Below are 25,366 nucleotides of genomic sequence, written 5' to 3'. Positions count from 1 at the left end.
CAACTTTAATATTCCACAGAATTTTAGCTTCCACCATTTCATCTCTTTCAATAGCACAAACCACATACAAAGTGATGTACGGTGAGGTATATCAGATGTGATAACAATGATTATGCAAGTCATCTGCAACAATAAGAATAAGAAGAAAAATGTCTTGGGTATCTCTGTAGAAAGGAAGCATTTCCACAAATGATTTTGTGCAATAAATCTTCACTATTTCTTGAGCTCATCCTGTGAAGCAGTCACTACAGAAAGCATTTTCCATTCTGTCAGGAGACAGACAAAAGTACACATGCAAAGATACGTACCAAGCAGATCAGCCTCTGCATCTCAGGAAGATAGTCGTATTAGCAAGTGATCAAAAGTATGTTTATTTTTTTCTTCTCAAGGAAATGAGATTCAAATGACCTGGTTTCTGTAAGCAGCATGGGAACAAAAAAAATCTCTAAATAAAATTGACTGCAACCAGCTACATTCTCTCATCCAAGATGACAAATGGTCTGACTTTTCTGAAAGGTCATTAGTCAAACTCAATTTTAAAATATTCAATTCAGGGAAAAAAAAAAAAATCTTTCAATGAAAGCCCAAGCTCTACAGAGCACTAAATAACAAAACTCTACCAACATGTTTTCTCTCACTTGATCCTATTAAAAAAAACTGAACTATAAGCTATATGGGAGTCAGGAGAAGAAAAGCAACTATTTTTTTCTCCAGCAAGAGTCAAATGATACACAGAAGTTAGATACTGTCTTACAGTTAGCCTATACAGAAATGCAGCAGAGCACCTATATTGTCCTAAAGAAGAATCAGAGGTAGCCTGAAATACAGAAATACTCAGAAATACAGTACAGAAAAGCCACCATTCTGTCCAAAACAGAGCTGAAGTTGTTCCTTGTCTCCCTGAAGCACCTTACAATGCAAGAGGTAGAAGAACTGTTTCTCCCATAAATATCTTTTGATTTCTACCAATATGCTATTGATACGATTTGCCAAATTTATGTCAGCTTATAGGTCACAGCCTGCTTTGTGTGGTCACTCTCCATTACTGGTGATGTGTAAAAAATGTTTCTCTCATCTTCTGAGAAAGCAAAAAGTTTCAAAAATGCTCTCACTCCACTTCAGGCAGAAGACAACTTCCTCTCTTCTTCCTCCTCCTCCCATGCTTGCAAGTAATGCAGTGATGGACTACCGATTCAGGTAGTCTCCCAGAATCACAACATCTCGGATTCGGTGTCCTGCTTGAGGACAACCTCAGTCATTTGTATGAAGTGAAACTACCTGCATGGGAGACACCAGGAAACACCCTTTCCCAAATGCTTGAGGTATGGATCTCCCACCTCCCCAAGGTGCCAGGAAAGCCCTCTGGATTACTAGGTGCTCTGGCTTCTCTTTCTCTCATGTTTTGTCCAGAAATTCTGCTCTGAACCTGAGGTTCTTCTCTCAGTGACAGTTTTGCCAAAACAGAAACACATTTGCAAATCATCATTGTCCACCCCAAAATACATTCTAATTTGTCAAAAAAATACCAGACTTCTTGTGTCTGAGATTCGTTATCCAGCAGTTTTTGGTTTGTTTCACTGTCGTGACTGGAAAACTGGCCCTTCAAAAACAGTGAGAAGTACACAGTATAAGGCATACAATTCTAGTGAAAATTTTATCTAAGCCGTCATTTGTACATCTATATTAAATTCATAGAATCTACAGCCCACAGAGCAAATGCCCTGAGACCTGCATCAACAATTGGTTTGATGACAAAAAATGAGAAAGTATTTGACTCAATAATATCAGAGTACTCATAAAATTTTTCCTAAAGGTATCTGTAATCTCTTTTTCAGCTAATGCTTCTGACTGCACGGATAGCTCAGTCAGACTGGGATCCTAAAAGATATATGAGAGTCTTAAAGTTGAGCATTTGGTTTCCCCCCATCTTTGAATCACACTCACTACTGCGCCTGGATTGATAAGGGTTAAATTAACCCATTCTACCAAAAAGCCAACAAGATAATTCTGTGTAGGACACAGGAGGCATGAAGTGAAAAAATCCACTTGTGCATCTTGTAACACAAGCTGCATTATCTCAGAGTGACTCCTTTTTGTGGAGATTTGTGGACACCGGGTCTGCATGAGCACAGAAATTCATTATTCATAATTTGTACAGACCCTTCTCCTATCTTCTCTTCCCTCTTACAAGGTTCCAGTAACCCAGGAAGGAGGCAAAGACAGGCTATGTGACCAATCACAAATAATAAATAGTAAAGAGCTCATGAACAAACCTTGAGTCTGGAAATTATTGATCCAAATTTTCTGCTGAAAACTTATGAATACTGAATACAACCATGGCTAATAGGACTGGTTGGTTAATGGGGGATTCTCTCAAGCTACATAGTTTTATTAACATATGTATGACTAAAAATTTCTCTATAAAAATATATTAAAACTGTCGGATTTATAAAAGTCAGACAAATCCTCCATTTTTCTGTTCACAACCTCTCTAAATCCCTTTGCGGAAGATCCCAGACCTCAACTGCATTCCTCAAGGATTTACAGGGCACCAGAGGAACAGCAATCAGCTCCAAATGAATATGTGCATTCAGAAGTATATGGAGGCTTTTCCAGCTTTTCAGGTACTTCACTCAGATTAATCCTTCTGAAGGCACTGGGTGTATTTGCAAGAGCAATTTTAACCGCTGCTCCACTCTGCCACTTTTCAGCACATCCACTGTGTCCTGTTGATGGGAATAATTGCCATGTAACTAGAGGCGAAAGGAAGAGTGGCTGGAATATTGGAGGGAACCCACAAAATCAGGCAAAAAAAGCGCCACATACTTAAGAAGATTTGCTCCTCCTGGAATATGACCTAAGACTGTGGATCAGATTCTGATGTCAGTTACCGTGGTGTTAATCTAAAGTACCAACACTGATTTCGGCAGAGCCACCCTGGATTTAGGGCCTGATTCAAAGATTGCCACTGATTTATGCTGACCTTGTAATAGCTGGTTATTCCAGCATAAGGATTTAGCCTAGAAAAAGACAGCAAGGCTTTTATCAACACTGCATTATGAAATTCTTTGTACTACCTTGCATAATGCTTAACAAGTTTTACTATTTTCTACTTTCTGCTTGTTTAATCCGTGTTTATGTCCTGCTCCAATTCTAATTATATATACAGAGAAGCAAATTTTATTCACCCTTTCTGCTATGCTCCCTTCATTTTCTGCAACATTTGTATGATATGAACACAAAGAAAAATGCTGCAAGAAAAGCATGGAAAAAGGGTACAGCACAGATGCATCACTACAGAATAGACATCAGATCAAAAATTATATTTATTTCTTCTTTGCATTCCACCCTGTGTTTTATCTGGGATAAGTTATTATTCATACTGCATACCATGTTTTGTTATTCTCTGGTAGGGAATGAAAATGTCTTCAGACATAGGTTGCTGAGGAAAAAAAACATGGTTAATGTGTTGTCAAGATTTGCTTTGCTAAGTAAAAATGACATTGTTATTGTACACAGATTTTTAGTTGAATATTTACATAGATAATAGGATGAGCTGGATGCACCTGTTTTCTAAACAGTTCAGTATGAATTAGATTAGTGGGATATGATTTATTTGGGTCAATAGAAATAGAACTTCCCAGTTGTCGGGGAGATCTGAAAAATAAATATGGCAACTGCTGTATTTCGCACTACAAGTTCTGAAGAAAGCTCTGCACTCTCCTGAAACAATGCTTTAAAAAGGAAAAGTCTGCAAGAATCTTTCTTCCTCTTCCCTCTTCTGTCTCTCTGGGTAGAAGCCTCACTGGATGCCTCCAATAGCATTTACAGCCATAAGAAGACATGGTCAATTTTTTTTTTTTGGTGGAAAATTTTGGCAAACAGGAAGAAAAAACAGCATAGGTCAGGTTTTTTCCTTTCAGAAAAAAAAAAAAAAAAGAAAAAAGAAAAAATCCAACAGCTGCTCCCTTTCAAAAAAAAAAATAATTACTGTTTCTCACATAAACATTTTGTCTTGCCCAATTTTTTTCATCTCTTTCTTGAAAAGAAGTTGAAACTTTCCCAGAAAAAGAAAGCTTTCAGAGAAACTTCTACTGAGATCAAAACCAAGTTTCCTGGTGAAAACCAGTTTTAATGAGGAAGCACTGGACAGCTGTAATTGTCAGTGAGGTTGTAGGCAGAGAACTGGAGAAGAAGCCAGCAATACTGAGCACTTGTGTTTTTCTGGAAGAACAGTACGGGATACAGCAGGAACAGGCTGTGCTGCTCCGGGCTGTTGCATGTATTGACTATATATCAGGTGCTCCAGCTGTGCTCTCCCCATGCCTCCCACTGCCCCCGCTAACGGTGGGATTTCAGCCCAAGGTGAATCCTGCTCATACTTTCAAGAAGGAGTAGCTGTGAGCTCTTGCCCTGTCTAGCAGCCTTGGCAAGTGGTTTGCAGGAGCTTAAGGTGGCTTTTGAAACAACCCTTCATGTAGTATTAGCAGAAGAGCCCTATTTGTCACCACAGAAAACTGTATTATGTGGGTGATAAAGAAAAATCAGATAGCATGGCAGGTATGGTGAACATAGTATGAAGGTACAGACCAGGAAGCCACAGAGTGGGGAGATACAGTGGGGGGAAGAGGAGAGTAGCATAGCTGCTTCCACATTGCTTGACCATAGTATATACACTGCATTAGATGACATTTGGTAGGGGGAGCATAATAGTCCTTTCATTTCAGTTTCTTCATATGCCAGAGCTCAGACAAATAAATATGGCTAACATTATGCCTCTGCAGGACCAAATAAATAAATAAAGAGACAGTTTCTTGCATGGTTTGGCCATCCAGAGATTGGACTGCCCCCCCACCAAAAGAGACTTCCCTCCCCTAAGAAAAATCTAGAAAACGGAGGTGCTTTTAAAACCCCATATACTGAGTATACCTTTTTTATGCTACAGGCTGCTGCCTTTTTCCACCCAACACATGGTAAGGATTATATTTAAATAAAGATTTAACACTCATAAATGGTTTCTTTTAATATTGCTGTAAAGTAATGGTTCTTTTATGGGCGAATTTAAATGTAATTCCGCTATGTACAGCTGTGCCAAACAGTATGGTATCATTTTATGCAGCCATAAGCAAGGAGGCACGTTGACCAACAGTGTCTGTGGGTAGAGTGTGGATTTTATTAGCCAATATGAGCTGATGACCCATGAGCAGAGTCAGCTTTTGCATCTTGTAAAGTCAACCATTGTAAAGGTACCACCGCGTGCAGATAGCGAGCGGCTTCCAGCCTGGAGCAGCTGAGCACAGCCTCCTGGCTTGGGCAGCAGCAGCTCCTCTTCAACTTGCAAAGGTTTTTTCCACTGCCATTACCTGTCCAGGCTTCACCTCTCCTGGCAGGGATGTGGCTAGGCTGGCTTTGCACACACTATCAAAGAGCTTGTGTCAAACCCTCTATTTACTGGTTACCGCCTCTCTGAGCACCTGCCCAGCTGAACCAGCATCAGAAAGTGGCCCTAGGCAGAAAGTTAGGTTTTTCCCTCCCATCCCTGCACCAGAGGGCTTGCATCACTGCCTAACGTAGCCTAGCAGCAGCTGGCACACACAACCAAACACAAGGCTGTTTCAGATTAAAACTAAGAGTCGAGTTCCCAGCCCGGGGTATTACATGGCACAACACATTCACAGCTCTTTCCAGCCTCCCAAGAAGAAGCATTTGGTGACTTTTCAGAACTCAACATGAACTTTTTTCCAGAACTTGTTGCTGGGATGTGTGATTACTGCCTGGCTTAAAAACTTAATTCTTGACTTTAAAAAAAGGCAGGATTATTTTGCTGCCTCATTTTTGCAGCACTCTATTCCTTGCACCAGTGAGGTTACTGTCACTCTTGTTATAATCATCCATGGGAAACTATGGACAAGGCTGGCATGGGCCTAATTGTCCTAAAACAATGATCTCTCCCCTTGCAAAGTGTCATGTCATGTTTCCGCTGCCACAAGACCTCATACCAGATGACATCTAAGTAATTATTTATGCATTTTCTTGACATTATTTCCTTGCTCTTTTTTTAAAAGAATCTTAGTTTCTGATGCTCAGAATACTGCAAATACTTTAAAAAATATCTCATAATAAACATCATCCCCACCCCTACCCACTGGAGGCTCTCCCATGCTCTTCTACGTTCCACGATAGGCAAGCTCCTGCCAAAACAAACCTTGGCGAATCAATCGCCCCAGCAGAATGAGGGATGAGAAAATGTTATTCAAACCCCACTGTAGAGCAGCCACTTGGCAGGGCTCATTGCCATCCATGCAAAGTATGAAAAGAAACCCTTTATTTATTTCAGTCAACTTCTCACTAGCCAACTAAAAGGCATCCTGAACTGCTTTTGGGTCTTGATTCAGCAAATCATCTCAGTGCATTTCAGAAAAGATGTGACCATGAAATATTTTGGCTTCATTCAAAATGCACACCCACATTGTTTGTTCAGTGCCTTACCTTGGCTTATGAGGTGGCCAGGCAGAAGTTTCCAGAGATAGCTGACTTGGGAATAACCAGCCAGGACCACATTTTCAAGGGCAATTCTGGACCAAGCAAAGAGACCGAATGAGCAGCAACACTTTTCAGCAGGACTACTCAACTCAGTTTCATTGGTTCACTAAATAAATCTCAGACATTTATATACTTTTTACTCCCAAAATGAGAAGGCAGGAAAAGTAGCACACCCCATTGCAGAGCACTAAAATCCAAGTAGGACTCTTTTTCCTGCCTTTTGTCTCACAGAGGAAAGGAGCTGCCCAAAGTTCTCAACATAAGGATTTACTCTGGAAAATGTGACCTTTTTCTTTTTCTTGTTTTTTTCCCCCTCTTGAATACATCAGTTAGCACCCTAGGTTTTGGTTGATTAGTTTTGTTCTGAGGCTTGCTTTTGGTTTGGTGTAGATTTGAATATTTTCTTCGCACTTTGCAAGACTTTGAACACAAGAACAGCATCTCATTCGATTTAAAACTGCAGTTTTCTTCCCCTTTTAAACTGTGAACATGCTATGATTTACAGTGGCATATATTTGGAAAACTGGGCCAAGGCTTTTATAACTGGATGCTCCTAAAACCCTGTTTAAATTTCTACAGGGGAATGCTGGGCAGTGAGGACTTCTTAAAATTAGGATTTATTTAAGAGACTGAGGAGAAACCTAGGAGCTTAACTTTATGCCCTGGTGTTGGAAATCTTAGCCCAGATTTACATTTTAATTCATCTGTCAGCACAAGCTCTGGGTAATGCAGAATTTCACTCTTTCTGTCCCCACCCCGCCTGCTCATGAAACCTCAACTAGCAATTCCAGCTCCTTTTCATTAGGAGCCTGGCACTTCTCAAAGGACTTGAGCTGCATGGAACTGTCCCTGTGAAAGCTGAAACCAAGAGAAAATGCCTGGGCTTTTGGGTTTCATTGCAGAGCCAAAAAGTCAAGCTCATTTTGCTGCAATTCAGCATGTCTCAGGAGCCAAGGTGAAGCTCTCTGTGAAACTGTGCTCCATTTAAAGTGAATGTGGATGGAGGTGGTAACAGGGAGTAGGCACAGGCAATTCTAGTTCCCTGGGTAGTTTCAAACCTTAGCATAAAAATGCAGAAAGCTCTAATACAACTAAACTATAAACTGCAAAAGTTTTTATGCATCAGCATTTTGAACTGCACAGAGAAAAGAAATGGAAACAAAATAAAAATGTAGACCATAATAGAATTACGCTAAATATTTTCAAGGAAGAAGGCAGTTGTCTTTGCCCTGGTTGGATATACATATACTCTCATGCACATTGCACATCTCTGCTTTACCTTTGTTGGAGAGAAAAAAAAGCCATTATACATGTGCGAATGCAGTGGAATTCATCTGTGTGAAATGCCACAGATCAACTCATAAAACCTACTTTTAAAAAAAATGAACTCCATGTCTCCTTCAGCTCTGGCACCAGAATTGCCTCCTAAGCCTCAGGAAATTCTGGCTCCCTTCATCAAGGGGTTAAAAGCCACCATGCTGGGAATAATACATATTCTGCTCTTTCCTTTTCATACTCCCTGATGGTTAATGACATCCAGTCCCATCTGGATACCAAGCACCATGAACAAACATATCCCCCAAAGAATGTTACCCAGATAATTGTCTTTGATGAAAATCAATTGCATGATGTTCACATTACAGGTCTTTTTAAGGCAGTCACTCATTTCCGGAGATTTAGGCTTCAGTGGTTTGAAGACAAGTGTATATAAATGTACTTAATAATGCAACACTTACTCTACAGTGTCACTGGTGTTTTCTGTCTTTCTTCGATACTTTTGATGGGTGCAATGCTTTACCAGCACTGGGAGACTAGCTGCATTCTGAGGCCTTTCACAATAATGTAATCTTAAGCAGAGTTTTGGATGACAATCCACCCATCACCAATGACACAGTATGACAGGGAACGGTGCAGAGGAGGCCATGGGGCCAGCTGGGCCAGAGCTGAGCTCTACAAGTCTTTTTGTTTCTGCCCCAGCTCATTCTGTGGCAGCTGACAAACTCATAGGCTGGGCTTTATGAAGTAGCCTAAAGAAACTGGGTGTCTCAATTAGGAAGAAATTAACTCCCAGCTGGCCCATGGTCTATCTGATTTCTTGCATTTTCTGTGCAAGAAAAGTATTTCTACATCTTTTCAGAGTGCTTCCCCTTGAACAAAACACAAATGCACACAAAAACTTGTCTTCGAACTGACCCACTCCCCTGTCCCTGTTTTTCCTCTTCTGTTTCCCTTCTCCTTTTTCCCTTAGCTTTTGTATTTCAGGCTGCCCTAATCATACCTAATCAAGATGGGTTGAAGGACTCAAAGGCCAAAAGTTTATTTTTCTAAGGAAGGCTTCAAACATCACCCTAGACCTCCTCCCCATGGGCCTTTTCTTTAGGTCTTGCTTGTCTGCAAGGACAGCTAATGTGTATTTTATGAGTGGACTTTATTTACTAAGGTTTGCATGCTTTTTGTGGTATTCTGGTGATGAAAAAGCCCTGTGCTGGATCATTTTTTGGTTATGAAAAGTACTCACCCCGTGTGTCCAGGCTGTGTCCTATTTGCTTGCTCAGGAAATGCTTGTCTGCTTGTAGCATCCAAGTCCCCAATGAGGTTCATGCTAAGATCAAAAAAACCAGTCCTCCAGAAGAACCAGCTGACTTGCTTTTAAAATAGCCATCAGATGGTGTGCCATTTTAGAAGTGATAATTTATTTTAATATTTGGGAAAAAATCTCCATGAATGAAGTAATGCAAAATATTAGGAAAATATTATAGCTCACCATATATTTATAGCTCTCATTACAATAAGGAAATTTTGATCCAGGATATGAGCATAGTCTGTTATTTCATCAATGAGAAGCAAATCTTCTGTCATGCAGCATGACTCACTTTGTTGTCTCTGCATCAGGTTATCTCTGCACTGTACGGCAGTCTCAGCTCTCAACAAACGAGTCCCCAGCCTGTCCTCTCCTGCCCTGGGACAGCACAGTACCAAGAGATTCTTGGTTCCTATAATGCTCCTGCGGACATGGTGACAGCAATTCTGTCCGCACCAAAGACCCAAAAATAAATAACACTCAACAGGTCAAGCTGAATAGCAAACTTGCATTAGCCAGTGATTAAAAACAATAGCCAAAAGTAAAAGTTATTAAAACCTAAAAGTGATTAACCAGATCAGTTTTTGTTTTTCAGGCCACTGGCTACAGAAGGGCTTTTTACCTTCCCATCATCTCGCAGAGCCAGGTGTAGGAGGGAATTTCCTGGAGGGACTGAGATGGCTAAATCCCATTGCAAGGCTGTTAAGGGAAGAGAATAAAAAAAAAATCAGTTTCAGCACACTGCTAAAGGGGGAACAGTAAGAGAAAGGCCAGTAACTGTGCATACCACTCTGAAGACTTTTTGAAGGTTGCTACACTGAGGCCAGTATCAGCATTACACTGCTGAAGGCCCTGGGAAGCAGCTGGTTGATTAGTGTTGCTACTTAAAGTAACCAAGTGCTATCCCTCCTCTCCCTTTCCCCCCAACATCCATCCCTGCTCAAGAGCCTCATTTAAGGACTTGACTGCTTTCCTCTAGATTAAGGGAGCACCATCCCCAGGGTGCAGACTAGTATTCTATTCAAAAAGGCAAATTTTCTGTACCTCTCAGGACCATGGCCTCAGAGCTGATGCAGGACTGGAAGAGAACCGCAGGGTATACGGATGGACAGGGCAAAGAGTTGGCAAACTCCAGGCAGTATCAGAGCTCTATCTTTGGCTTCAGCTCCCTTTGAATCACCTGGACATCTGCAAAAATTTCCATTGTACAGTAAATCAACCCCTGCAATAACCCACAGGGCTGGGGAGGATGTGAGAATTCCTGAAAGAGTTTGAGGAGGGATTTTTTTTTTTGAAAGGTATGTTGCATGAGGTGGGTGAGTCACCTCATAATACCTTTCACTGACTCAAAGTTGAAGGCATTAAGGAAACTAGAAGCCAGAAGAATGAGTGCTTGTTTGTTTCTGTATCTGCTCCTCCAGTTAAAATGTCTTTCCACCGAACTGTCTTCTGAGTAACACTTGTGTGCCACTACTGAGGCAGGCAGTGAGGTGGGGAGAAATATAGGACTCAAGCAAGGCAGAGAAAACTCTCATGGGAGAAATTGCAAGGCTTCTACAGAAAGTAGAAGTGTCATTTTTCTCTTGAGAGGGGAAAGAATCCATTTATGGTTTACAAACTCTCAGGTACACCATTTTGAGCAGTATGACAGAGGCATGAGAAGCTAGACTGACATGGCAGGATCTTTCCTGGACCTGGGAATCAGCTATTTGAAAGCCTGACCAAGATGGTCTGTACATGACTCATGTTTGCTTTTGACTGTCATTTGGGGAGAAAAGTGTCTGGATCTTCAGTAAAGAACTCGCCTCAAGAGTCCTGTCTGCTGACCAGTTTTCAGAGGGCTGTCTCAGAAGGCTGTGGCTGAGTGTTGGTGTGCCACAGCCCTGACAGTGTGCACCTTACTACAGAGGACCACTGTAGCATGCTCACAGAGCAGTCGGAGCTTTGAGGGTCCGGCTGAGGTCCAGCCGTTTGGTCTGTCCACCCTGGTCTCTACCAGAATGTCTCTGGGATCACAGTGAAGTACCAGTCTTGACTGCGAGTCAGGCAGGTGAATGGCAGTTTAACAGAGACGACAAGTCTGGGTAGGCAGGACAGAAAAATGGAATAACCAGGATGGGGCTGGGCCAAATTACAGCCATCTTGGGAGGGCTGGGAAACACCCCACCTCAGATATTACAGAGCAGGACACCTCGCACCTCAACAAGCCTTCCTCTCAATACAACTTGAAGGGGCTACATCTGGCAGATAGATGGTAACAGTTCACTGAGCAATAGTGTGAGAGGGAGGGAGTGGCAGATGGGTGCTGGGGCATCTCTTCCAAAAATTGCTACAGAATTTCTGACAGCTGAAAAAACCCCTTGGTTTCTCAATGTCCTTCAAAAAATCTCCATGCAGCACATAGTGTGTTACTCTATTTATCTGTTTTGGCAAGATGAGACACTGATCTTACCCTACTAGAAACTGTAGAAAACCAATATCCTGTGGTAAAGCTTCAGCCTTATGCTTCTTTTTTAATATAAGCTGTCATTGCTGAATCACAGTATTACCCAGATCTGTTTTACATGAGTCCTCGGCAAGAAAATGTCGGCTGTACTTAATAAACAAGGTCTGCATTTATCGATTCAACAATATTGTAAAGGGTAAAGTGTCATCTGGTGTTCCTAGAACATCAAACCTGCACCTACATCAGATGCGAGACAACCATCAGTCATAAAAGGATTGCATTACCTGCTAACCCAGAAGAAAAAGCAGCATGTGAAATTTCCATGAAGAATCCAGCTCCCAAACTTTGAGAAAAAAATGGATTTCCTCTGTGACTAATCTTCCATCCCCCGTGCTGGAATGATGTCGTGGCCCTATGCTTACTTCATGACAGTATCTAATGTAGACCTAGTGTCCAATTCTTTCTTGGTCACGCTTCCCTGGGGCACCCTTCTCCAACCCAAAGCCATTGAATGAAGCAGCTGTTGTAGTAAATTGGCCATCCCCATTCTGCTTCTGTGCAGGAGTCACCGGGGTGCTTCTCATTGGATTTGTTTTCTTTCTATCTATCTTCTGTTTTTTCAGCAATTCATGATGAATTTCACTTGAAATAATACTCTGTTCTTCAGTTTTCCTGAAGAATGTATCAGCTGGGCAAATCATAGATTTTGCCTCAATTAGCTGAACAATAATAGTGGGACAGAGGAACTATGCCAGTTGTGAAAGGTCTGTCATGAAAACATGGTAAATGCTGCAGTTGCAGGCATCTACAAAGGCTACAATGGCTCCAGCTTGGGCCCTGAATGGAACAAAGATTAAGACCCTGTGAAAATCATAGCAAGAGATAACTAAGAACCTCTGATGTATATCAGAGGGCAGAGGGTGATCACCACCAAACAGCTCCAGTGCCAATACCTACTGATTGGACGACTTTTCATTACAAATGTAAAGACCTTCCGATATTGTTACATACCCAACCACCAACAGGTTTTATCTTCTAAGGACACCGTATTTTGGGTAGAAGTCTCTATGGCATCAAGGAAGCAAGATAATAGAGCTGGTGGGTAATTTCTTGGTACCTAGGATGTTTCATCCAAAGCATCTGGGTTTGTACTAATGTTCTTTCGAGCCAAGGTTCTGGTGGCCTCCATCTCGATTTCTCAGGATGTTCCTGGAATATAAGGCCTTTATCTCCAGACTTGCCGAGAAAGTCTGTCTGCATTCAGGGTACAGACAAGCCCAGGACAACTCAGGAAGATGAATGCCAAGGCAAGAATATGTTCCCTAAGCTCTCCATAACCTGACAACCAATTCACAGAGGAACTCCTGAGAAAACCTTTGAACAAATACACTTCTGAATATGGGAAACTCCCAGCTTGAAGGAGGGTACAATTTACAATTTCCCTCAAAATGTTGGTTTGTGTCTGATTCAAGCTAAAGGTGGTATTCTGCACACACTCATACAAATCCCCATGAAACAGAAATGTCACTTTTTTGGCCAGGTCTCCCAGTGAGGTAAATCAGAAGTAAAATAGCACTGAAGCTAGACATGGAGACCTCCTATAACATCATAAATGTGACTTGGCTTGGAACTCCATGTGTACCGTACCCCAGTGTCTTTGGGGAAGAATCTCATTTGTCCTTACATTCCTGACCTACGCTATTAAAGACCTCAGCCTGCTTCTTTTGCAGAGACCTTTTAAAGGGGCTGAGTTAAATTGTCCAGAGATGTCAACAAGTTGTGAGAGGTAGGCTCACACTGGCAGCAATTACCAGAGGGCAATGATCAATGGGGGTCTTTTGTTAGCATTACAGGATCACTATTGACTCAGGAAGGAAGTGCCCCCATGGTTTAGGCTGAGCTGAAATGGACAGGCAGCCTTGCCCTTGGCTGCTCACAAGCCACTAACCTACACTTATCTCATTAATTATTCCTGTCCAAATGGCAGCGATCGTTATGATCCACAATCAGCTGAGGAAGAAGAGGTCACAGCAAACACAGAGGCTCCATTTACCAATCCAGGACACGCATCCTTTCTCTTATTTGCATCCGGACTATTGTTCGACACCAGCGCTGTTCCTTTGACAAACATGTAACAACACATGACAGCCACACCAGCTCTGTGCAAAAAAAAAATTGATAGAGCTGACATGTTTTTCCACTTACAGAAGTAAACCTACAAGGCACAGTGACCTTGCTAATTATGTAGATGGGGAGAGGGGATTAGTCTTCATATTCCAGTGCATCCAGATTGCCTTGATCCTCACATACTCCTATTCCAAACTATGGCCCGAGCTATCAATGGTTTACAAGACACTTGGTGCACAATCCCATTGCTTCAAAAGTATAGTTTGTGCAAGGGAATTTATAGGAAGAAAAGATATTTGACAGGAATAAAAGATATTTGAGGGATGAGGGCTTCTGGATGGAAGGATGGAGTCTCCTATTAAAGTCACCTTACACTGCTGAGGGATAAATCACTCCTTCGAACATATTGCAGTCTGTTGTAAAGGCAGCTGATTAGTATGACTGAGAATCAAACCACACTCTGTTCTTACCCCCCACTGTGTTATTTTTCTCCTTCGCACTGAATTGTTCAAGCCACAGCATTTTAAAATGAGCTCTGATTTAAGAAAGGGAAGAATATACAAAAGGAGCAGTATATTCCAAACACACCCTGCCCTTCAAGCTTAGTGCTCCCCAGCCACTTCAGAAAGAGGAAAATGATGAGCCCCAGAGGAAACCTTACAAATGTGCACTTGCAAAGTGAAGTTTGCCACATGTACCCAGCTGGGAAGGAAAACTCCCCAGCACCTCTGCTCAACACCCTGAGCCCTGGAGGGGAATGCATTTGCTGAACGGTTGCTGTGCCCCAGTCTATCCTGCTAACTAACCAGGGAAGAGCAGAGAGCCTTAGGAGTTTCAAAATATAAAGGAAGGCCTCCACCAGGAAGCCATTTCCTTCTCTAAGCTGCATTTTTGCAGAAGGTTTTTTCCTCCCCTTCTCCCCTCAGGGGGGATAAAATATGAAAAGAAGGGACTTTCAACATCTGCTCTAGATTTTTATTTCCTTAACTCCGTTGATTATTTTTTTCAAGATTCTTATCCAGTGCCTATAGCTTAAACAGTCCATATTTTCCTGACAAGCAACTGTCAGACCTGGTACTGTCTGTCGAACAGGAATGCCAGCAGCCTTTGACAGAAGCATTTGCAGTGGGGAAGACCCAATATTTACTGACTGGGTTTATGCCGTACTCTGCTGCACCAAAAGCACCCTACAATTTTCTTCAACAGCCCTGAGAGGTGACTGAGCAGAAATTTAAATGGCTCTTTGCTATGGCAGTCTCCAACGGCAATCAGGTGGGAGATGGCAGAAGAAGAGGTGATGACCATGTGCTCTGAGGTCCTGTGTTGGTTTTCAAATGTTCCCCACTCTATGCTCTCCTAGCAAACAGGCAAGGGAGTTTAGCAACTGTTATTGTACTGCTACAGAATCAGTCTAGAAATACCAGCTGGGGTCTGTATTAGCCTGCTAAAAATGGTCCCATTTACAAGAGGCACACATGGGAACTTACCATCTTCCTGGGTCAGGGCTAGTGCTGACCAAACCCTGTTACTTCTGTTTAAGAGAAACCCATCCTCTCTCCATCACTCCCCAGGGAGCTGGCTGTGCGAGAGCTGAAGGAAAACCACCACAGCCAAGACTAGCAGCTTTTGTTCAGGGCACAAGGGATCAGGGATTCACATTGTCACTAATACTAATAATATTAATAATACTTGTGTTCAACAAGAGATGATCCCTGTCCGAGACAGCTTCCAGACACAGAGCACTTTTTATCAGATAACACCCAAAGGGAGTGGGGATGGGGGGAAGGCAGGGAGGACATTCTCTGGGACTAAGGATGGCTCCTGCCATCCCAACTGCCGTGCTGCCTCATCAAGATCTTTATATGTCCATTTCATTAGGCTGTGAGTGACATCATTGATCTCAACAGACAGGGTAAACAGCCACTGCTGTTTACACTGTGATGAGCAGTCACTCTGGAAAGCATTTCAAACTGATGGTGGCTAAAGGGCCACATTATATCGAAGCAGATCCATAGAAATCATATTAATACTTATAGGCTGGCTGGGGCAGCCATGGTGGATGGTGGGATGGCCATGCTGACAGTCAGGGCAGCCATAGCAACCAGCAGGGCAGCCATGTTGTCCGTCAGGGCAGCCATGGTGGCCGGGCCAGCTCCTCTACCCTGGCAGAGGGCAGCCAGGGGAGCAGGGCTGCCGCCACAGCCACGGCCCCCCCACCAAAGCCCTGTCAGCGAGTGGCCGCTTCCCGGTCAGCGAGAGCCCAGCGGTGCAAGGAGGCAAAAACTCAGTCATGCCTCCAAAGCTGTGCTATGCTACACCCCGCACACCACTGCGCCTGTTTATATAAAGCCATTTTTTGTTTTCCTTTCCAGAAAGAACACTGCCAATCGCTGGAGGCAGACGTGTTTATCAAGAAGTGTATCTTGAAGCCTGACATGAGATCTGCGGCCTCTGGTGCAGCTGAAAAACAGTCTGTCAACACCTTGGAGAGAGTGAACCAGCGGGGCCGGCGGGGGACCAGCCCGGCCCAAGTCCCTGCCAAAAGCTACAAGAGGAGGGAAAGTCAAACTCAAGCCGAACAAACCTTTTCCATCCACTCTGTTCAGTATCTGGTGGGGGCATCCAAACCACAACTCAGCCAGTTCTTAACGTGAAAGGAGAAGCCTTTTTTTTTTTTTTTTTTAACTCCCCCCTCACACACACACCCCCCGCCCTCTGCATTCAGAGAACTGCTCTGCCCATAAGCCTGTGAATATGTCACTACATTAGGCCTAAAGTTTATGTCAGAGGGGTGTTGAAGTCCTACCGTGCTGCAGATTGCCCACTTAGGAAATAAAACACCCTCTGAGGGATTGCTGCTCCACTTGATAATCAGCCTGAATAAAAAAAAATACTGAGGGACAGAGTAAATCCTTCAAGCAGAGATCTGCCAGGGAGGGGAAGGGGTGAGTCACAGGTTAAAGAGATTTTTTTGTTCATGCTTTCAGACTCTGTCTGCTGCTCCTGAACTGCCACAACAGGGAGGACAGTTTTGGGGGGAGCAGAGGATCACAGAAACCCCTGTCACAAGATGGAGTCACCCACCGTCCCTGGGGCACAGGTGCAGCCTGCACGCCATGACAGGCTCTTCCACCTCCATTTCCAGAAGCACCAGCTCTGGAAGCAGGGAGGAGAAAGACAGGTAATTTGCAGGGAACTAATTTCACAGACCCAGGAAAGGAAGGAGAAAAAGAAGAAAGAAAAGAAAAAGAAATAAAGAAATCCTGCTTTCCAGCAAAAGGCAGTTCCTCTGAGTTACATGGAAAATATTGCCCATATCTGTGCAAAATTCCACTAGACATATTGCTTATCTTGTAATCATCAGTCAATTACATTCGCACTCAGCTAAACTTCCTGAGGCAGAGCAATCTCCAAATCCCCTCTTTTGTAAAGCACTCTTTCTTCTCCACAGTTCTTCACCCCAGCACCTTCCTCATCCCTCCTCCTTCCTGAGACTCTGCAGCTTGCACTGGGCAAGGTGCCCGAAGGGGGTGATTGCAGCCCTCCGGTGAGAGACGCATAGCCGGCATTCCAGGAGACTTATGTCCATGAAGCCTGCAAAAATGACAAATAGCTGGAGAAAAAAAGGGCACACACAGAAATGCCACAACTTTCTTGATTACTTACCTAGGAGAAGATCGAGCTTGTATGTAGACGGACACTGTCTCAGACCACATGCATTTTTAGACATCCATGAAGATGGATTCCAGGATGAAAACGCTACCTTCTCAACCCGCTGGAAAGCCCCTTTTCATTCAGAGCACCTCAGCCTTCCTCCTTGTGGTTATACGATGGGAACACATTCCCCACCACTCCTGATCCACAGTTCACCAGCTCACCCACAGAGATGATATGTCCTAGCCCTGAATGGTCTCTGGACTATGCTTCTTACACTTAATGTAAGGCCATTTTTTATGCGCTCTTGATTATTGTTCCTCTTCTCTGAAGTTTCCTGTTGCTCCTTAGATTGTGACAAGGGTATAACAATAAGCAAATCCTAATTCTTCTTTGCCATGGGTACACAGAAGAAGCTGGGTAGGAGGAAATCTCATGACATCTGATATCACTGATGGGATCTAAAGAGACATAAAGATGTGAAAGACAGACACATTTTTATGGACCACCTGCAAAACATCACAGAAAAGCATAGTGTTTCTCTGCGCATCCACTGGGCTTGCAGGATTCTCACCTTTCAGCCACCACATTTTCCTTGCCAAGGTAAAGGTACAGAGCACGGCACTAAACTCGCTTTGCAGTGTCCTATTCTCAGTGGCAAATGCAAGATGATTTCCACACTTAGTCTCTCCCCAAGATACCTAAATCTTACTTAAGCCTGTACGGATGGTTCTGACACACCCAGGCAGAACCATTTCTAAAGTTCAGGCTCACGAGAAAGAAAACTTTCTGGCTTTTCCCATAATGCATGGGTTTGGTTATTTTCCAAAACAAAAACCCCAAACACTTTTTTCCCTTCTGCTCCCCCTTCCTGCAGCTCAAAGCTTTGGCATCAACCACAGCATTCATGCCCATGTACTGTCCAAGAGCTGCGACTTATGATCTTCACACCAAATGAATTTCTGTTTATAACCCCACAGTTGGTCATGATGAGAGAGGCTTCCCACCTTCAAGAATAAGCATCTGCCTCTTGTTCTGATTTTCCACTTAATATCTAGGAAAAATATAGCAACAGGACCATATTATCAAAATATACATGAAAACTTTTTCCTAAAGTTTATCCAGAAACTACCCTGTACATCAGCTTCCATGAGAGGCTTTATGTTGGCAAACAGATAAAGAACACAGTGGGACAGATTTCCCGAATGGGCTAAGTTAGCACTGTTCCCTTGACTTCATTCACCTAGTGCAAGTCTGGCCTGAGATATCTAAGGCACAGGCACTATGATCAGGAGTTAAATTAGAGCCTGCAGTTCCCATTAGTATTTCTTGTAACAGGAATCTTTGCTGGAACTGCTACATCTTGGTGCTTCCTGAAGTACGAGTAATTCTTGGGGATGTCAGGAAAAAATCCTTTGGGATAGAATCATCCACGTACCTACTTTGGCACACTGAGCACACCTTTGCAGTGAGCCTGGTTCTTTTTTCAGGGTAACAAAACACTGAATGTCTGCTTTTCAGGGTGATATTTTGTGCATGTGGATGACAGCACAGGCAAAATGTCAGAATAGTCCTTTTATCTGGCTGGGGGAGAATGAGGCTTGCAATGTCCAAACTAAAATATCTTACCCTTTGGAAAGATCACTTCACCACCGATAGGCAAAATGATCAAAGCTGCTTATCGGCTGCATTTGGAATAAGGCCAGAGCATCTCTGGAGCAGAGGCCTTTCTTTGCCCGTACATCACATCATCTGTGTTGTCAGCCACTTTGCTGCAAGCTCACCGTGAAGCTTGTCATGATCCCTCTGCATCCAGAGAGCAATGCACCACGGCCTGAAGGAGGAGGATGAGAATGAGAAAGCATCTGAGCTTCTTTGCTGAGTGTTTCCTGTTTCATTTGTTTCTTTGTTTTGAAAAAGAGAAGAAAGAATCTGTCTTGAATGTCATGTATAGAGACTCTGGCTCTGAAACTGCTGCAGTGCTCCTATTCAGCTCCAAGCATCCCCATGCTCAATGGCCTTTTATCTCCCGATCACTGACATGACAGGAACTGCGGTTACCATGTCACCGGCAGCTATTGCAGACTCGGAGGGATCAGGACCTTCAGCCACAGGTTATGGACTCAATACATATTCACAGAGTCCGCTGAGCTCCGTGATCACTCGGACCCCGCAATGTAACATTGGGAATGCATCTACCCTCTCAAGCACAGCATTTACTTTGTACAGCATGCACAAAATGTAAATATATGACCTTTTTTTTTACAGTGTTAGAAGAAACAATTTACATTTCCACTAATTTATTTTGTGAGTGTTTAGTGAGCTACAGTTTTGCAAGAGCACTGTGAAATCACTGACAAATGAATTGGGTCTCTTTTACCTGCCGTGGCATAAAATTCACTGTTAAAATGACTCAGATTTATTTTCTTTCTGTGAGCTTTGTTTATTCTAGGGTTGACTATTTGAGCTTGTCATTTTCTTGCAGTTGGTTGGTTAAGTCATCTGGTGGTGGTCCCCAGTCAGAGCTTATGAGTAGGTATATGAGCAGGTTGCTGATGAAAATGCCAGCAGAGAGCAACTGGGCAAATTTGCCTTTTGCAGCCATTTGAGGCCCCAAAACTCCATCACATGAGTGATGTTGAAGAGAACCCAAACAAACATCGAGCTGAACAAAGAGGACATGTTAGAAAATTCAACTGAAAATCCACAGAAAATATACTCCACAGTGTATCCAGCTCCAATTCGCCTATCCGTTGCCTGCTTTGTGTTAAAAGTTCTCTTCTGAATTAAAAGCAGGTATTTTCCCAAGAATTCCTAAGACCTCCACAATCGCTTCTGCATCTAGATGACAGTAAGACAGCCCTCAGCTTTTCCAGCATTGTTTTACTGTTTTCTGCGAAGGAAGTGATGTGAAAATCTTCCTAATGCAGCTATAATCATTTAAAAAATTTGTCTTGGTATTTTTGAAGCTTTAGAAATGTTTTTAAAAGGATTAGTTCCCTTGCTAACGCTAAAAGAATCGGGGCATGGGTGTGGAAATATTGCGAGTTTTTCTTTACAGCAATTCGGCTTCGACTAACCCAAATTTTCACCATCTTTCCCATTATATTCAATAAACCCATTGTTTCAGCGGTAAACCGGCCAGCAGACACACACACACACACACCCCCCCCGAAACGAAAACTGTTGAAACGGGGCGCTGGGGGCTGCGGCAGCGGCTATCGAAGGGGCCGCACCGCTCCTCCGGCCGCCCGCGGCGGGGAGCCCGGCCCGGCCCGGCCCGGCCCGGCCCGCGGTGGCCCCGCTGCGCCGCCCGCGCCTCTCCGCGGTGTCTGCTGCCCCCTGGCGGCCGGACTCCGCCAGCGCCTGGGCATCTGCATACATGTATGCACGCGTGTGTACCTGACGTGTGTGTATATATGCAGCACGTGTGTGTGTGTGTATATATATATGCAGAGACATATGCACGCACATACATTTTTGGTTTTTTATATATACGTACATATAAGTATATACACATATATACTTACACGCACGTACATACACATATGGGGGGGGTGTGTGTGTGTATATATATATGTGAATATATACATATATATAAAAAAAGCATCATGTGTCTCTGAACAAGAAATTCCCCTCGACCCCAAACCTTCCCTGCACTTTTCATAGTTTTAGGGACATACTTCATAAGATTAAGGGATGGCATTTAGTGACATTGCATAATGGTCTCCAATCAGGGACGAAAAGATAACACCTGATTATCAGATAGACACCCACCAGATAACCGCAATCCAAGCAAACACATCTTCTGTGTGGAAGTAAATAATCTGGGTCACAGCAATAACTGCAACCTAAGATGTGTGGGGTTTTTTAAAACTCTTAATTTTCCTTTTGTGAGGTTTGTTGAGGTTTTTTTGGTTGGTTGGTTGTTTTGTTGTTAGTTGTACAGCCCCCCTGCCCAGGGAATCACTTTCCCTTGTTGAATTTGGAGATGTGACACTGTGGGAAAGATGCCAAGTTGTACTTTGTCCTGCTCCGTCGCCCCCAGCACGGATCTGGCTGTTTTCCGGCCAGAATTCTTGTGCGGTCCCTTAACTTCATGGAAAGGGGAAAGCTGGGCGGGGGGGGGGGGGCGGATTTCAGGCTTTCACCGTTGCAGGCAGACAGCCCGCACTATAGAAACAAACAAACTATGTGGTAAAAGCAGTTTAAAGTCACAATTCTCAGACACTGTATGAAAACAGACAAGAAAACCAGAGGTTCAGTATTCAAAACCCCGAGGGTGCAAAGTGGTCTGACTAAAACCAAAAGAAATGATTGTCCAAGATGGGATACTGGAGAAGGGCTGGGAGAGGCTTGGGAGCAGAGGATTAGTAAGAGGAGGGGAGAAAATGAGTGGGAAGGCCAGGGGCCAGGGTTCAGCGGTGACCCTAAGGAGCTCATTGGGGACCACTTGCGTTTCACCGCAGGGCCTGCTCGACTCCCGGCGCAGTCCCTGGGAATGACCAGTGCACCAGGAAAACAGAGGAGGGGGATCAATGTTGCACAGGGTCAATTATTTCCGATTATTTGGGGATGGGAGAGGGGATTCTTTCCCAGCCCTTTGGGTAATCAGGCTTGTGCGCTGAAGCGTGGCGTTTGTTTCTCCTTGTTACCATAGCAGATATCTCCCCTCGGCTGTGGAGCCATCTCTATTTTCCTGAGCTCCCCCCCAACTCAAGGCCCCTTTCACTTCTCACCAAACTATGCAGTCATTTCTTGAGGGAGTGAATTCCAGCGAGTTATTCTCTAGGGAACCTTCCTTATTTAGAGAGAAACCACAAACCAGGGCGATCTGGGAGGGGGGAGAGAGAGAAAAAGAGATCAGGCTTGTTTAGAAGCAGCAACGAAACAGCTGGGAGACCTTTCAGTTGGTTTATATTTCTAACTCTGTTTGGGTCTTGCTTTACAACCTCGAACAAAAACAAATCAGGATTGTTTCCTCCTTCTTGGAATGTCTGTTTAGGATTTTAAGGTGGGGGGGAACTCCACATGGGTTCTCAGGAATCATTGCTTTCCCAATGCCCACAGCCTCTCTATCACCCCGCTAACCTCTCCTGCACACACGCGTTTGCACACACGCACGCACGCAGCCCCACTCTCTTCCAGCCACACAACACAGAGACATTTGTAAAAATGGTTGCAAAGGTGGTATTTCATCCTTCTCTTACAAAGGGAAACGTTTTTCATGTGCTGGGCCACTGCAGGATAAACTGTGATGGATCGTCACACAAATAGCATCAATTTTAATTTTTTTTCCAAATCACAAAAGCAGAATACCCCCAAAACCAGAAAAAAAAAATCCTTTCCTTGCTACATACGAATATCACATTTATTCTTTCATGGGATTATTTCTAAGTGCCAAGCACTGAATTCAAGCGCTTTTCTGCATACATGAGCATTTTTAATCCGTCACAGTCCAACTCTAAGAGGCACACATGGACGTGGAGTGTCATTGTACCCTTGTGTGTTATTTCCACGCCGGGCAGAGGTGTAGCGTGATGTTTCTTAGCCCAGGTTGTTTAAATTGCAAACCATACGCAGTGGCTTCAGGGTGCCTCGTCTGCTAAAACAAACAACTGAAAGAAGGGACTGCGAGCTCCCCAGGAGGAAAAAAAATGCAAACCCCGCAAAAGCGGGATGGAAAGAGGGGCAGGACCCGAGGGGAGCGGCGGCGGGATGCGCCGGCGGGAGCTCGGCGACCAGCCGTGGCCCGGGGGACGGGGCTTGCTCTGGCAGCCCCGGGGCTCGCAGACAAGAAGAGGGGAAGCAGCTCGAGTGAGCCCATCGGCTCGGAGTCGTTCCTTAGAGGATAACTTTCCGTTTTTACACGTAAAATTACACGCATAAAATACAAACCCGTACCCGTGTGTGTGTGTATATGCACTCCCAGCGTGGGCATGCAGACCTCGATCACGGCCGAAGCTCTTCGATCAAACCCGGCCACGCCGGGCTGCCGCTTCGGGCTATCTACCGCAGAGGGCTGGGGGAAGAGCTCGGGGCCGGACCCCGCTCTCTGCCCCCGCACAGGAGCTAACGGGGGTGGCCCCGATCCGTGTTTGCCTGTCCGGCATCTGACGGTGTTCCTCGTCAGGTGCCCCCAATCTTGCAGCCCCCGGCTCGGGGTTCGCCGCCGACCGAGGCGGCCCCGGGCAGCCCCAGCGCCGGCTCCGGTACTGGCGGTTCCGACCGCGCCGTGCGGCTGCGGCTTCACCGTGCTCAGCCCGGGCCGGGGAGAGCCGCCCCGGTGTTGTCACTGAAATAACCCCCTGAAGCACTTCGCTCCTGTCGCTTTCCGGGAAGAAAGAAGCCCCGCGCCGGGGCTGGTTTTCTTTGTTTAATTAACAAAATGCCGCTTCCCCTGGCCAAGGAAAGGAAATTTGCTCTACGCAAAATTCGGGGGGGGGGGGAGGACATGGAAGCTCCCTGGGTGCCCGTGGGCTTCGTTGCCGATTTTATCATAAGTTTTTGTCCCCGGGAAGACGTGGGAAAAGGGTGAAAACTCAAAAAATAAAAAAACAAGTGGCGCAACCGGCTGCCTGCCCGGTCTCCCCGCTGCCCGCCCGGCCGCTGCGGCCCGTGGGTATTTTCAGCTTGCCCAGCACCGTGGGTCGGTCCCGGTGCAAAGCCCCGCTGCGGAGCCGCGGAGTCGCCTGGCCCGGCCGCTCCAAGCAGCTGCAGCGCCGCGCGCGGCCACGGGGCGGCGCCCGCAGCCACAGGCCCCCCTCCGCGCCCCCGCTATTTGCATACGCAGCGCGGATTGGTCGGCGTTCTGAAGCGCGTCACTTCTGATGTAAAAGGATCGCCGGCCAATAGCTCGCCGGGCGCTCCACCATTGGCTGCCTGCGGGGATGTCAATCAGGCGGAATTTGCATGCCGGGAGCGCTGAGGTGGGGAGGGGGCCAGCGCGGGTTCGCCGTGGGAGCGGGACACGGGGGGGGCTCGGAGTAGACGTGCCAGCGTCTGTCGGTCATACGGAGTCACTGCACGTAATAACGACGCCACCGTTAACGCCTCCCCAGCCTTGCGTGTCGCTTTGCAGAGCGTCAGCTCTCTATTCGCACGCGTAACTGTGATAAATAAGTGCGTCTGCTAAGCAGGCGCGCGCGGGTTTTATGTGCAAAAATCGTTCAGAAACAGAATAACCCAGCGCTGAAATACGCGCGCGCCTGTGCGTGCGCGTGGTGGTACGTGGTGCCCAGACCCGTCTGTCGGGCTCCTCCGGCAGCAGGAAGAAGAGGCGAAGCCGTCGGCCCCCCCCACCGCCCCGGCTGCGGTTGGTCCGTTCGCACAGCACGTTCCCTCCCCGTCTCCCGCGGGCTGTGAGCCGGGGGCGAGGGAGCTCCCCCCGCCGCGGCTCGGCCTCTTCCTGCAGGATAAGCGTAAAAGAGAGAGACCGCCGAACCGCTCTCCGCCGGAGAGAGCTCCGTGCGAGGCAGCGCCGAGCGTGGCTTCAGCAGCGGGAAAAATGACGCGGGGGGGAAAAAACAACCTGTAGCCGTTCATTTCTTACACATACGAGAAGCGCCGCGTTTGGGCCAGCGGGCTCCGACCTTACCCCCGCCCCCGATACCCCGTACCCCTCCGCCCACCGCGCCGGCTCCGCTCTCTGGAGCTCCGGCGCTGGCGAGACGCCACGCGTCATCGCCGGGCGCTGTCCGTCATCCTCCGTCCTCCGACGTCACCGGTGGCGAGCACCAATCAGCGGACGGGTTGGGAGAGAGCGGGGCCGGTGATTTACGCGCCTCGGGACGCCACTGGGAGAAAGAGCCAAAAGCGCTACAGAGGGTCGGGGGGGGACGAAATGGGACGTGGGGCGTCCCGCCGGCCCCGCGCCCCGGTATTTTGACGAGCAGAAATAGCGGCGGCGGCTCGGCAGGATGCGCGCAGCGAAACGGCTTTGGCAGCCGCTGAGGCCCTGCCGGGCTGCGTCGCTGCCCCCCGGCGATGGGGTAACAACGCGGCAGGCTTAACAG

The 25,366-nt window shown here is 45.6% G+C and overlaps 1 long non-coding RNA gene across 1 annotated transcript; it reads right to left on the bottom strand.

The window, feature by feature from the left end:
- Positions 1-212: 212 nt before the first annotated feature.
- On the bottom strand, positions 213-11,960 carry LOC142600787 (uncharacterized). Its single transcript, XR_012834347.1, has 4 exons — positions 11,855-11,960; positions 10,169-10,312; positions 9,062-9,823; positions 213-1,278 (listed from the first exon to the last, which is right to left on the bottom strand). It is a non-coding gene; the product is annotated as an uncharacterized LOC142600787 (long non-coding RNA).
- Positions 11,961-25,366: the final 13,406 nt, after the last annotated feature.

The sequence above is a fragment of the Balearica regulorum genome, chromosome 2 (assembly GCF_011004875.1).
Source record: "Balearica regulorum gibbericeps isolate bBalReg1 chromosome 2, bBalReg1.pri, whole genome shotgun sequence".
In the NCBI taxonomy this organism is placed as follows: domain Eukaryota; kingdom Metazoa; phylum Chordata; class Aves; order Gruiformes; family Gruidae; genus Balearica; species Balearica regulorum.
The sequence above is the reverse complement of the archived record's forward strand: the minus strand, read 5'-3'. Positions and strand labels throughout refer to the sequence as shown.